This window comes from Lissotriton vulgaris, chromosome 4_1, assembly GCF_964263255.1.
Source record: "Lissotriton vulgaris chromosome 4_1, aLisVul1.2, whole genome shotgun sequence".
NCBI lineage: Eukaryota > Metazoa > Chordata > Amphibia > Caudata > Salamandridae > Lissotriton > Lissotriton vulgaris.
Window position 1 is genome coordinate 744,428,522 of NC_141691.1, and position 15,272 is coordinate 744,443,793.

Here is a 15,272-nt window from a genome sequence, read left to right on the forward strand (position 1 = left end):
GATAAGCCTTGGTAAATTTATCTAGCTTAAGCTGGTGGTGGATGGCAGTGACAGACCTTGAAAACTGGTAATGTGTTCACCTACTCTAAATAGGGTGGAAGAGCACATGACCAAACCGCCGATGGCTCTTACTCCAGTATTCTCCACTGTCTACATATTGAAGTTCTGCCCGGCTCTAAGTGAGATGGGTGGATATTCGCTTTAGCGGAGAGGGTACTCAGTAGCAACAGCGATGGAGTACCCTCTCTGCCAAAGTCTGTACCAGGCCCCGTTATATAATATTTAAAAGTTCACATTGTTAAAAAAAATGCCCAAATCCCTTCAAAGAAATCTTGTCTGTTGCTAGTTGCAAAGGTTACTCTGGTTAGAGTGGCTAGTTTGGTAGATTCAGATGGTCAGTACTCTGTGAGTACACATCTTCCCCTTTCTGTAAAATGTATTTCCCATCTTTACTGCACTTTTGGATTCACAGTTCCATCTCCGGTGGGGGTGTAAGCTAAATCAAGTTAACTGCAATGAACAGTGACTTATCATTTGACATTTTTTGGCAATATGAATATTCCCACAGAATTCCAACGCAATCAAACCAACATACGAATCCATACAATCAGAATAAAACAGAGATATAATAAAAAGGAGCATGTACACATTTTATTAAATAAGCAACTTGCACTTTCTGTATCAAGATGATTTAGTTATAGGTGGCCAAGTAGTAGGAGCTGCAGGTTCAGTGCCTGTAGTGGTAACTTCAACATTGTAATAGAAAGAGTAGCTTTCCAGGTTCATTTGAATGTAGGTCCTTCAAGTCAATTATGGCGCAGGTGATGTAGAGTATCTTTTTAGCTTGTAAATAAGCGTATATGTGTTCCAATGATCACCGTATATAATGTTAATCCTGTGGCACAGAACCACTTACCCTATATCTGGAAAATAAAGACAATAATCAAGAAAAATATATTGACATCTGCCAAAGGCTACCTAATTTCGATGGACAGTTGAATCTAGGTTAATAATACTGAGCAAACAAAGGGGCAATACTTATTGTGCAACTTTTTTATTGTTTAGAACTGCAGATTTACATGTACCCAACCTGCAATATCAAGAGGGAAATAAGCAAGCTTTACTTCTTGAATGATGTTCCTTACATCTGGAGGGCTAACTTGAATGTACCATAGGGCAAAAAAAAAGTTAAAGCTAACTTGTTTTTAGGAGTTTGGTGGAGCAAGTGGATACTTTTCTGGGAGCACTTAAGATGTCCTGTGAAGAGATAGACACATTATCAAGTAAGTCTACAAATATTAAAATAAATGTTACAGGGATAATGGGGGTAGAAAGCACACATGATATCTTCAAAGAACACCTTGTCAGTTAGAGATTGTAGATCAAGTTATTACATTTAAAAATATAGATCGCTAACTCAATGAGAAGGTATTTAGTCACTGTTGTTTACTGGTGTCGGTGGTACAAATGGTGTGGGACTACATGTTGGTTTAAGTCAGCCTATGGGACTCTCTAAAATATAAACAATAGACATATACATGTTAATTTAGCACGCATAGAAATTTAACACACTAATCTGAAAACATTTTCCTAGTCTACGGTACAATATAAAAACGACAACACTGCTGCTCAACTACCATGCATAGATACCCATCACGTTCTGTAAATACCGAAATACCACTACAACATATTTACTCGAGACACATATTTTTTTGCAAGACATGTGTCACACACTAGCATGCAACATTGTATAAGATGAGTATTATTTATTTTATTGCTCCAATTCCCCTCTGTATGTCATAGTGATCCATTTAAAACTATTCCAAACCGTTCCTAACTTTCTAACCTCAGTAGCTGTACTTCTAAAGTCTACTCCAAACTGTTCCTTTGGAGAGGAAGAAAGAATAGCTTGGTAACACATTCCACACAGTTAAATGTTCATGTCTTCACGGTATTGTAAACACTAATTCTCACTCTTTGAAGAGACTTCCCATTGTGCAGAAAAGCCTTTGGAATAAAGCAATTAATGTTTTGAAGAACAAGTTATTAGCCTATGGTAGCATTCTCTCTGGGTGGACACTTTATTTAACCACAGACTTTGTTCCATCCCAGAAGGGACAAACTGAGCTCCAGATCTGCGCCATCCATGTGTACTAATAACCATTTCTTACTTCACTATGTCCACGTCCTCAGAAGAAGAGCGCAAAAACCAACCAGAGTACCAGTGTGCAGATCTCTATCTTGGGATACTTTTAGATGGAATTGAGAGACCATTCCACACACCATAAGTAGGAGAGCAGTGTGGAATCTGCGGCTAGATAGGGCAGCCACAAGAAAGATCATTACAGAAAGTAAATAACTTGTCATTCTGATGGATTCTAGCAGCAGATTACTTACCTTTAGAATAGATACCAAAACAGTAACTCCTGAGGTGGAGTGTCTGTGGAATGCGCTCGGACAAAAAATCCTGCAGGATTGTATGGGTGGAGGGTCTTTCCAATCAGACCTAGCTTCCAAGGTTGTAGTGCTTCTTGTACGTGTGTATGGATGCCCAAGTCGCAGCCTGACAAATGTCAATAAACAGCAACTCTGCTTGCCAATGCAGTGGTATCAGCCTTGGCTCAGGTAGAGTGAGCCCTCAATCATTAGCAAGGCTGCTTCTTGGACAGTACATAGCAGATCTTGAAGCAAAAGACAGGACTATACACCTTTCCTGCACAGACTTGTTTTTCTTTTCCCCAGAAAACCCCACAAAAAGCTGACTGCCCCCGATAGTCTTTGGTGTGATCAATGTGAAAGCTTAAGGCTCTTTTAGGATCCAGACAATGGATTCTCTACTCTTTCGAGGCCTTAAGCGGAGACGAAGTAATCGTAACAAGGGGCACAGACTTCAGAGTCAGAAGAGACAATGAACAGATGGGCATTAGCTCAGAGAAAGTACACATGAGGATAGTCAGGACCAACCTGAGATCCCACTACAGCATCAGAAGGGGTTGAGGGGGAATGTGCGTTAAGCCTTTGAAAAAATCTCATCAAAACAGGAGATTCAAACAAGGGTGGTTGGTCCGGGAATACTAAAAAGCCAAAAGAGTTAGCAAATAAACTTTAATGCCGTCCACTGCAAGTCCTTGCTGGGCCACAGACAGAACAAACAATAAGATACCTGACAGTTTGGCTTGTAATGTTGGGACACCACAACAAGCCACAAATGTGTCCCAGCACCCGGCGTAAACTGACTTAGTAGAGGGACACCATGCAGTGATGATAACATCCACAACCTCCGGAGGGAAATCAACTACCACCGCTTAATCTACAAGGCCCAGATGCAGAACCTTGCTGATCTGTTGCGAAAGAAGGCCCTCACGAAGACTGAGCCTGACTACAGGAGAGATGCTCCTGCCCAGACATTTGGAGCACCACATTCTCTTGGCCAAATCTGGACATAAATTACTTGGGCCCAGTCATTCCAGATCTCCAAAACTCGGGGCAGGTGGGATAGGGGTGGAAAGGCTCATTTGAGTGCTGTGTGCCACTCCAGCAAGAATGTGTCTCCCAGAGAGAGCATTCTTGGGAACCTGTGCATGCAAAGTGTAGACACTGTGCGTTTTGGCCAACTCCAGAAGCAGAGTCTCTTGACACAGAACCCAGGACACCACCCCATCTGCAGTGTTGCAGTAAAACATGACCATGTTGTTATCAGTGATGACCTGTACCACTCTCCCTTTGCTAGATGGAAGAAAGGTCTTCAGCGCCAGGTGAATGACCTGCAACTCCAACTTAAAGTTGATGTGAACTCAGGATTCCCCTAGTGACTAGAGTCCTCTGGTCTCCACCTTTCCCACAGCATTGACACATCCATCACCACGACAACTCTGGGTGGGGAAGGGGTCTGCTGATGGGAAGCCAACACTGCAGCTATTTTGCAGTCTCCTCTGAAATATGGATTGAAGCAAACACATTCCCTAGCTGCTGGGTCAACTAAGACTTTAGGTTCCACTGCAGAGCCGGTATATAGTACTTGGCATAGTTGACATAGAGGATGCAGGAGGCAAAGAATCTCACAGCCACTGAAACTAAAAAATGAGGATGAAACATTGGGATCATAGCCTGGATGTCCTGGACTTGTTGTGATGGAAACAAGGGACTAAAGTGCATCATATCCAAGATGTTCCAAAAAAGAGAGACTCTGCAAATGAGTCAGGTGTGACTTTGGCACATTGAGTACGAACCTCACCAATGTCAGGACGGTCGCTGTTGTCAGGAGGTGGTCTATGACTAACTGTGGCAAGCTCGCCTTCAGCAGCCAGTCATCGAGTTAGGAGATAAATGGTATTCCCAGTCTCCAAAGGTATGTCATGACCATTATCACTCAAGTAAACACCTGAGGCGTACTTGTGATGTTCCTGACGTACGTACAATCAGAGGTAACGCCAGTGGCACTGCAGGAGAGGTATGTAAACATATATATCCTGATAAACCAGACAGAACCTAGGCCTCGTGAGCAACTTGAATGTGTCCTTCCACAGGAAGGCTTTAAGAGGGCAGAGGAATAAAATAGGACAACCAGTCCCTATTTCCAATGCTAGTACCCTCTGTATGGCCCTTTGGACAAGAGAGCCTGCATCTCCTACATCAAAACGGTCAGTGGTTTTTTGAAAACTGCTTTGGCGTGAGTAGAAGATGAGGCGGTTTGGAAAGGAATGGAAGGACATAGATCTGTTGTACATTCTGGAGGACTCACCTCTCTAATCAGATTCTTAGCATCCCTTAGAGAAAGTGTTGGATCAGGACTCCCCCACAGGGTGGTTGTGTGCCACGGAGGGCAAGCTACCACTGCTTGGAGGCTGATGCAGCAGAGGTGGGTGCTAAAATGGTCACTGTCCCTAGTGACCCCTCACATTGTATGCCCATACCCGTCCTCGAAATGATTGGTGTGCCTGCTGCACAGGTGGGAGAGGACATTGCCTGTTCGCCAACAATCTCTAGTATCCTCAAAAGGGTTGAAATTGCCTCTTAACCCAAGCTAGTGAGACCCATCAAAAGGCTTCTCCTTAAGGGTTGCATGGACATCCCCAGAGAAGACTCATTCAAGCGTGGTGGCAGCGCACCAAACTGGTGCAGACTGCCTGCACCAAGCGCTCGGTTGTATCCAGGCCACACCTGATGATGTATATGACCGCATCCTGACTATGCTGAATGGTATGAGGCAGGGGGGCACACAAGACTTCAGGGACTACTGGCAAGATACTGATGACCACGAGCCAGAAGGCGCGAGTACACCGGCCAAGGAGGCAACTAGCATTGACGGAGCTCAAAGCAAAGCTGTTCGATGAGAACATCAGCTTTTCAAATTAATCAACTCTGTCTGGGGGTGGATGGAGTGTGGGGGATCTGTGGGACATTAATTGGGGTTCACCTTGCTGGTGCAATCTTGAACCGCCAGACTCGAGTCATATGTTAAATAACAAAAAAATGGGTTGCCAGGTGCCTGTCTACGACATCTGGCAATATGTGTGTTCAAGACAAGAGCAAGTCCTCATTCAAGTGCCCATCAGAGCATTAGTAAGGGCTTTATTGAATGGAAGCAAAAGCTCAATGGACGTCTGCAACGCCTCTGTGAGCACATTTGTTTTTACCGCCACTGAAGGGAGTCATAGGTTCAAAACATCACTGTATCAATGAAATTTGTTTACTTTATTCGGTTTCAATTAGGAGAAAACCCTAAAAGTACATAAATGTCATATTAATACATTTACCAGTAGGAAAACATGAATTATTTCTTAAAAATACATTAGGTTAAATACAGAATGGTTTAAAGTTCCGATATTTACATTAAAAAATATACAGCAAAGGATTAAAATGCATCAATCTTCAGTTATAAGTTAGTTCTGTGACGGATACAAAATTTGAAAAACCTGGCTATATTTAGAGCTAGAGAATCAGACTCCAGAAGTTGGAGGACCAGGAAAGCGGGACGACATTGGCGTAGCCCCAAGCTTTATAAAATTGGTGCTAGCCATCGCTTTCCAAGTTTAATGTAAAATTTACAAAAAAGGGTCAAATGTAAAAGAGATTGGGGGGAAATGCCATCACAAGGGTATTGACATAGCAGCTGTGACCAATCATGAACAGTTGGAAATGTAACAAATCGGTGGAAAGTATTGAGCCTAAACCGGGTCAACAGAAATCCGTCATAGCTGCTTAAATTCCAGGTTAAATAAGGCTGAATCTCCGAAGAGGTTTGGATCAACAAGGAATGCTGAGAAGAGATTTTATTGGCTTCAGCTACCAACCGGAGATCCGCTAAGTGGGTTAAACATTGATTTTTTAACATGTTCCTAGAGATCTGTTCCAATTCTGGTGGGTTGTGGTAAAATTTCTCTAGGCCCAGATCGTAAAAAAACTTCTTGACATATTGGAGCCAACCGTTATTACTGCCGTTTTCAAGCAGAAGACAAGATCTGTATCCTTATAATATCAATGATGTAGGGGAGGCCTAGTTCTAAGTGACAACTGAATGCTGATGTACCCTGGGGAAAAGCGAGGAGGAACCTCAAAAAGCTGTTCTCCACTTTTTGGAGAGCTCCCGCCTGAACGTAGCCCCACACCCAGGCCCCGTAAATGGCAGTACCGATACATTTTGCCTGATAGATGCGGATCATCTCCTCGGGCAGTCTTCTTCCCAATCTCTGAGTAAAGTGTACTAGGGCCATAGTTGATTTTAAGAACAGCAGTTTTCTGGCCTCAATAGCTTTCCTCCAAGTGCCCTTTTCATCAATTAAAACTCCAAGATAGGGATAATTAGGGGTGTTCTCCACCCTAGAGTTATTTATATATATGTCTCTCCCTTTTCTTTGATTTGGGCCACAATACATAGTAAAAGTTGTTTTAATATTAATTTTAAATCTAGATTTTACATAAATGAATTATATCGGGTCAATGAGCGCTGGAGTTCGAGGGGAGTGCGGGCAATGATCACGGCATCATCCGCGTAAAGGAGAGCGGGGATCGGGCGATTTTGGATTTGAGGTAGGTCCTGGCACCCCTCCAACATGGCTTCTTCTAGGCCATTTGTGTAGAGAGTAAAAAGGAAGGGGGCCAGTACACAGCCCTGTCTGACTTCTCGCTCAACCCTGAAAGGTGCTGTCAACTCACCCCCCAGGCCAAATCTCACTCTTGCTGTAGAGTTGGAGTAAATTTCTCGAAGAAAGTTAACTAGCAGAGGGTCAACTCCCATTTCTGTTAAGATATCCCAAAGCTTTGAATGACCTACGCAGTCAAACGCTGCAGTAAGATCTACGTAGGCCATGTGCAGGCTCCCACCTTTCGCGTCTACATATTTACACCCGTGAGTAAAGTCAAGTTTAGAACCTGCTCAATGGTGCCCTGGCCTTCCCTGAATCCATACTGAAGGTCAGATATAATCTTGTTATCTTCAGTCTAATGCTGTAGGCGTTCTAGAATGATACGACCCACAACTTTTCAGAAGGAGTCCAGTAATGAAATAGGACGATAAGTTGGACTGAATCGATCGCCCTTTTTAAAAACTGGAACCAAAATAGATTCTGACCAAGAGTCCAACAATCCAACTTTACAGGTTGCTTCTAGTACCCTAAGTAAAATTGGGGCCCAAAGATCTGTTTTAAATTTATAAAGATCGATCGACACCCCATCGGGGCCTGGAGCCTTACCCCCTTTACCGGCATTTAAGGCTTGCTCGACTTCAGCTAAAGTGAAATCTAAAGCAAGTGGAATGGAAGAGGGCCTGGTACTGTTGCTATTCATCCCTGAGTGGCACTGATCTAGGGGCGTATTAGCTGTTGCTCCAAATATTTGGAAAAAGTGTGCAATCCAAGACGGTTCGTCAATCGTAGCTTCTATTGTTCTAGTTTTCCTAGGGCCAGACAGAAATTGAGTGTTTAACACCTCCCAAAAAGTGGCACTGTCGTTCCTTAAACAACTTTTATGTACTTCTGCCCATAGTTCCTCTTTCAGTTCTGATTTCCTTTGTCGTAGGGCCTTGTGGTAGGTTTTCCTAAGTTGAGTGAAACCTTTCCTATCTCTACGGGGTTTATTAAGGGTGTTTTTAAGGTTTGAGTACGCTTTTGTACAGGTGGAATTTAACTAGCCGACCTTATTATTTCTTACCCCTTTGGGTTTAGTATTTAAAGCTTCTTTGACAGATTTGTTAACTACCAAAAAGATGTCAATAATCTCCTGCGGGGACGATAAGTCGGCCAGACAGGCACTAATTGCAGTCATGGAGTTCTTGACAACTTTTTCAGTAATCTTTACCGGGTCAACCTGGACCCACTTAAGAGTGTAACCGTTTAATCTGTTCATAAACAAACTTTCTTCCCCATAAAGATTCATCTGCTTGCTCTTTCCTCGTACCAACGGAAGGGAAAGGGTAATTGAGATAGGTAAGTGGTCACTAAATACACAATCATGAATTGTAAAGTTGGAAATAAGGGAAGAAGCCCTACTTGCCAGAAAGATGAAATCAATACAGCTAGAGGCAACTCTACCATTGAAAGTTGGAGTTAGAGGAACAGTGGATGATATTAATTTGTTTGCCAAGACCAATTGCAGGATCAAAATCGTCTCATTCAAACAGGCCCCACTCTGGGTAAGGATAAAGTGAGTCATGTTATCTTTCTCGTCTAGAAGGGCACATGTTATGTTATCGTTGTGTGCACAAAGAGATAGATTAAAGTCACCACCCCAAATGGTAGTAGGATTTTTCCCTTGATGATTACTATTAAAATCTAGGAGAAATGTACGGATTTCCTTCAGAGTGACAATTAACTGAGAGTGCTGTAGATTATGATAGAAGTTAACTATCACAGGGAGATCCAGATTGTTGATATCTATTGAGATTACCTGATAATTAGCCTCGATTTTTAGGGCAGTAATTTCCAGCACTTGAATTAAGTTGGAGATGTAGACCACTAGGCCTCCTTTTGTGCGCCCTGATGGAGATGGCGTTGCAGTGGAAAAAAAAGGTTTTATAACCATTTAGATGGATAGGTAGGACAGCCCACGTCTCTTGTACACAAATAATGCCATAAGTCCGCGCGAAGGTAAGCCACTCGCCTTGATTGACCTTGGAGCGAAGGCCAGCAATGTTAAAAGATAATGCTGAGTGGAACTCCTCTCGTTGAATTAGTATCAGAGGAAAGGGCTGTTACGGGGTCTCAACGTTCCTTTAGAGGAGTTCTATCAATTTGGGTACCCATAGCTAGATCTAGTCCATTTGTTGTGGACAGACTCTGAGGGATAGATCCATTGACAAGATTAACTAGCAGGGGTACTTGCTTCCGTTCAGATGGAACCGAGATGGATTTGGAAGTTAGAGGCAAGGAGTTTACTGCCCAGTCTGCTACCATAGGAGATATAGGGGAGGGAATTATTAACTGAACCACGCTACTTCTCTCATTCAAACGGGAAGTGGTCCCAGAAATACGGGTTGATTGTCAGTCTACTTCCTCTAGGGGGGATAACAGCTCAAACCTATTAGAGGTTATAACAGAGCCGTTCCCTTCTCCTCTGGGTCTTGCAATGGGTTTATAAAAGAAACCCAAAGGAAGGGCCGTGAAACTATTGTAAAGCGGGAGGTACCTCTTTGTGGTTTAAAATAGAACAAACCATTCGGGGCGTCCTAAAGTTTATGACTATGCAATCACCTTGAGTGAACTTTAGTGAGGTGCCAACCCACCCCACTCTACGAACCATAAGTATTTCATTTATGTGCTGGGGGTTAAAATGCTTGTTTTTCGTCAGCCAGTCCACCACTTTGTTACGAAGGGAAGGCCAAGATTCGATCTGTCCCTGTTTTAGTGCTGGAACACCCGTTAAAATTAGTACATAGGGACAGGATGCGGGTGGTAAATCTAAATTGTCTATATTGGGTTGGACACTAGAGTTGGTTTGATACTCCCTATTGTCTTGCCCTTGTCTACTTTTGCGCTCCACCCTGGCGTTTACCTTTAATTTTGGATCCTCTGCTGCGTGTCTTGTTAAAATTTCTGGTTGAGGTTCCCCTAAGGAACCGGACGTAATCTCCTGGGTGAATTGCCTGAGGCCGTCCTTTTGCGTGAGGGTAGGATCCCTGCTACTGTGGGTAGTTTTTGGATTTTCTAGTGAAACGCTGACTGTCTCTACAGCCTCTTTCAGTTGCTCAATCTTCCTCTCTATATGGCCAAATCTTTCCTCAATGAGTGCGCTCATCTGGGTCATCATGGCCCTGGTGTGTGTTTCTAACAGGCCTCTAACAAGGTCTTCAATAGGAACCTTGGGGCCTTGTGAGACATCTTTAAGATTAGAATTGGGTACTTCTGGTTGCGATTCGGGGTGGTTGTGAGTTACCTCTGTTTGGGTTTCTGCTGAAACTGTTCCTAAAGAGCTTGAACGATGATCTTTTTTCCTTCCATCCTGATGATACCAGTGCTAAGGAAGACCACATAAAAGAGTCAGTCATCAATGTTCTTACCGCGCCTCAAGGGTAAGTCCTCAGAGACAGCACCCAAGGGGGGTGGCCCTGCCCTGCCCCTTTCTGGCCCTGAAGGGCACAGACGGGCCCACCCTTGGCCCGGCGTGTGTCCCGTGGGAGAAACTGCTTGATTATATCCTCCTGGTGGCGTGGAGGGAGGGGCTGCAACTCAGCTCTGAGCTGCGCTGGTTCCTGAGGCGTGTGGTTCCGTTCAAACATGGCCCCCGCTGCAGAAGCTAAGCGTCTCTCGCGTAGCGGGAGGCGCGAGCAGTATTTCAAGCTCCTGGTGGCGTGGAGGGAGGGGCTCCATTCAGCTCCGAGCCCCGCTGGTTCCTGGGGCGTGTGGTACCGTTCAAACGCAGCCCCCGCTGCAGAAGCTAAGCATCTCCCGTGTAGCGGGAGGCGCGAGCAGTATTTCAAGCTCCTGGTGGCGTGGAGGGAGGGGCTGCAACTCAGCTCCGAGCCCTGCTGGTTCCTGGGGCGTGTGGTCCCGTTCAAACGCGGCCCCCACTGCAGAAGCGAAGCGTCTCCCGCGTAGCGGGAGACGCGAGCAGTATTTGAAGCTTCTTGTGGCGTGGAGGGAGGGGAATCAACTCAGCTCCGAGCCCCGCTCCAGGATGTGGTCCCGTTCAAACGCGGGCCACGCTGTATCAAAGGAGGCACCTTCCTCCGCCGATGGTCTGAGAAGTGTGTGCAGGGGAAAACCAACCTCTTACCAGAAGTGTCCAGTCTGCTGGCCTCCTCAAAGCCCATGTAAAGCAGGGTTCTCCAAAGAGTAGGTCATATGCTAGTGGCTCTCCAGGTATCTGCGAGTAGCTCTCCTATATGTAGCCCAACCTGGCAAATAAAAAGCTTTTCTTTGGTTGAATTAGGTATGATTCTGTTGGGTTATTTACTTTGTATGTGCCATCTTTTTTCACCGTTCTTTCGCTAATATGTTTTGAAGAGTGGATTCAGAAATTTTGGATGCATTTATACTTCATGGAATAAAACTAATTTATCGTTTTTTTGAGACTCTTCCTTTTAATTTTCAAATTTGAATAGGATGTTTTTAAAATTAAAATGTCTATCCTCAGATGTGATAAGCTGATGTTTGCAGAACAAAATATATTTAAGGCAGATAAATAAATGGTAATTCAGGTTGTATTGGGGACCATTATTACTGATGTTCTTTCTTAGATGCCAGGGTGGTTGTGTATATGACTGCTACGACACAAAGAGGCATTAAAAATTAAAATTGATAGCTTTTTTTTCTTTTTCTTAAATATTGCTGGCGACTGCCTGATGCACTGAGGTGGTCACTGCTAGTAATCTTAAATGCAATATTCTGTAAGGGAATCCTGTCGGAAGTGGTCATAATTGTAACCAACAATTTTTGTTAGTAGTACAGGATAATTGTTACTAAACACACGTCGACCTCTGATGTAAAGATTGTCATCCTCATATGGGGGAGAGACAAGTCAGTCCCATAACCCCCTTTGTCATCTTAAAAGGTTTTCTAACTCTGATCAGAGTCAAAACTAATAAGTTGGTGGAGCACCGGGGGGAAACTCCAGGGTAGAGGTAGGGTTAGTTCTTTCTAAATCTTAAAGAATGGTGACTGGGTAAGTCAAAGTGGATTTGAAACTTTACTTTGGTCAAAGGTGAGGTGTGCTTGACTCAGAATCGGACACAAGTATAGGTAGAGGGTACTTCCCGAGAGCTGCCATCATAAGCTGAAAGGACGGGCCCAGTTTTGGGTGTCAGCAGTGAATGTGCTGCAGAACCTGAAAAGGGTTAGAGAGGCACAGAGGGTGCAAAAGACAGGTGGACTGGTGTGTTGGCAGAAACAAGACTGAAGGCCACAGCACATTTATGGGGCTGGAAGACATGCCAGAGGGAACCGGAAGAGACCCACAGATGGCCTCCCTAAAAGCTTTGATTTGTTCCAGCAGAGCCGACTGCCTGGAAACTTAGGATACATCCGGACCAACTGTGTAACCAGCATGCTGACTCCCACACAACTTTTCTGGAAAGTTGCAGAATAGGGACGAGTTCAGCTTAACTTTTTTTCTGTTTCCTCTTTGACTTCAATTTGGACTTACCCAATGACTTTGAATGCAACCAGGATCTATTGTGGAATCAACCTTGGACACTAACAAATCTACATTCTTGATTTTGAACGGACTGGGAACTTGTCTGGTGTTTCCTGGTGTTCAGCAACGTACAGCTTTCCTTCACATTTGTGGATCGCCTTCAGATGACTGAGGGCATATTCCTCACATTAGTTAGAGTTAAATTCTGAGCTCAAACATCAAAGACATACCTGGGACAGGTCTGTCACAGGCATTTGTTTGTTTACATTTGTTTGTTTAACCCCTTCCATGCTGGTGACGAACCCCAGCCGTCACGCTCTGCGGCGCTCGTGTGCTGATGATGGCTGGGGTTCGTCACGGCCCCGCCCTGTTCTTTTGTTTACCGCACAGCGGCAGAAACGGCCCAGCATGGAAGGGGTTAAAGCCTGTAATTTCTGCAGGGGAAATAATTCCCTTGTTCACCGGAGGAATCCGCAGTTGAAAGTATATCAGAAAAATATTTTTTTCAAGTCCCTTTTCCATATTTTGATCTCAGGCTTGGAATCATAGGATCAAAGTACAAAATATAGTGCTCACTTCCTTAGGATGAGACTAGTTTTGAAATAGGGGTGTAGAAGCCAAACAACATCTATTTTATGCCCCAAAATTAAATGGTCCTAGGCACAGAAAGGGAGGTTCATAGGATTCTGCTCAAGAAGAGAAACCAATTGTTAAAATAAAATGTGGGTTACTAATCTAAAGTGACCTTGCACATGATATGGAAAATGTTACTTACCTTGTAAGTATCTGTTTGTGGCATGTATTGCTGTAGATGCATTTGATGTGCATACTCCGCCATTCAGTGTTGGCCTCGGATATTTGCAAGTTGTTTTTCTTCTAAGAAGTCTTTGAGTCACAAGATACCTATAATCCACCTATTGATACTAATGAGCATGGGCATTGGCTTCATTGTTAAGATTGTTTTTTCCGCACACAGGGCAAGGACACGGATGGAGCATAGAGATAGAGAAAGAGGACCATGCGAAGAAAAGATTAAAGATGAAAGTTAAGGAGAAAACATCTGCAACACTGAAACATGACCAGGTAGGAGGGTGGCCTCCAGTGAATCTCCAGCACTACATGTCATGAACAGATGCTTACAAGGTAAGTAGCCCAGTCGGGCTTACCTCCAGATCCTTGCACTGGCTTCCGGTCAGAAAACGTATTATTTTCAAGACCTACTGCAAAGGCCCTGATGCGTGGAGCCCCTTTATATATAAAGGACAAATTGAGTTACTACTGTCCTTCTAGAATGCTTAGATCAAGTGACAAGGCGATCTTGATTGTTACCCGCGTCCGCACCACCAGACTGGGCAGTGGAGCTCTTTCCTTTCTTGCCCCTTTAGCTTGGAACTAACTTCTATACCATCTGCACTGCTGTCGGACTTTACCAAGTTTAAAAAACTTTTGAATACTTGCCTATTCTAGCTGTTGTGGTGTTTTTGTGTCGGCACAGAGCAGAGATATACATTTGGGTATGACTCGTAGAAATTACATAACAAGTAACATTTTCCGTTCCTAACATCTGTAGCTGTAGATACACATGCTGTGCATAGTAAAGCAGTCCTCCCAAAAAGCGGTGGTTAACTTGAGGATGCTGCAGACTTGGAAGAGTTTGCATAAAAAGCCTGACCAACTTTGGCTTGTTGGCGTGCTCAGACATCCACACACTAATTTCTTGTGAACGTGTGGGGAGTAGCCCATGTAGCGGCTTTGCAGAAGTAAAGTATAGGAATATACCCAAGAAAGCAATGAATATGCTACTTACCAGTATGCATCTGTTCTTGGCATGTAGGGCTGCTAACATTCATATCTTAGCATTAGATCGCCACCTAGTGTTGGGTCCGGATGATCGCACATTGTTGTCCTGGAAGAGTCTTCGAAGTATCCTGAGATGGGTGGCTCCTCCCCTGGACTACAGTGCGCATGGGCATCGGCTCCATCCCCAGATTGTTTTTCGCCATTGTGGCAGAGGATGGAGTGAAAAGTGTAAAGGATGTCCATGCTAATGATTGAATACAATAGTATATCTGCAGCTGCGACAGGCACCGGGGAGGAGGGTGGGCGATATGAATGTTAGCAGCCCTACATGCCAAGAACAGATGCATACTGGTAAGTAGCATATTCAGTTCGAGGCATGTGGGCTGCTAAATTCATATCTTAGCATAGAATACATAGCAGTCCCTCCATCAGCGGCGGTTGCCCGTGCCAGCTGCAGAAACCTGAAAAAGTGTCTTGAGAACAGCCTGCCCTACAGCCGCTTGCTGTTTGGAATGTACGTCAACACAGTAGTGTTTTGTAAAGGTATGTGGTGTAATCCACGTGGCTGCTCTGCAAATGTCCTCTAGAGGAATGTTTCCTAGGAAAGCCATGGATGCCCCCAACTTGCGTGTGGAGTGTGCTTTTGGGGGTATTGTTAAAGTGCGCTTGGCTTTATGATAACAGATTTGAATGCACTTAACAATCCATCTGGCTATTCCAGCTTTGGAAATTGGGTTGCCTTTGTGTTGTGGTGAGAAGGCAACAAAGAGTTGTTTCGTCTTCCTAAAGTGTTGTGTCCTGTCTATGTAGTACATCAATGCCCTCCGTACGTCTAACGTATGGAGCATTCTTTCTGCCACCGTTTGTGGGTTCTGGAAGAATGCCGGCAAATCGATAGTTTGGTT

General features: G+C 44.2%; 1 protein-coding gene across 2 annotated transcripts in view; it reads right to left on the reverse strand.

Moving 5' to 3' along the window:
* Positions 1–636: 636 nt before the first annotated feature.
* The window catches only part of PRP4K (pre-mRNA processing factor kinase PRP4K), a 390,098-nt gene continuing 375,462 nt past the window's right edge, over positions 637–15,272 (reverse strand). For both annotated transcript variants that reach the window (XR_015309884.1, XR_015309883.1), the window contains exon 20: positions 637–923. The gene's annotated coding sequence lies outside the window, so the exon portion shown is untranslated. The remainder of the gene's footprint in view (positions 924–15,272) is intronic.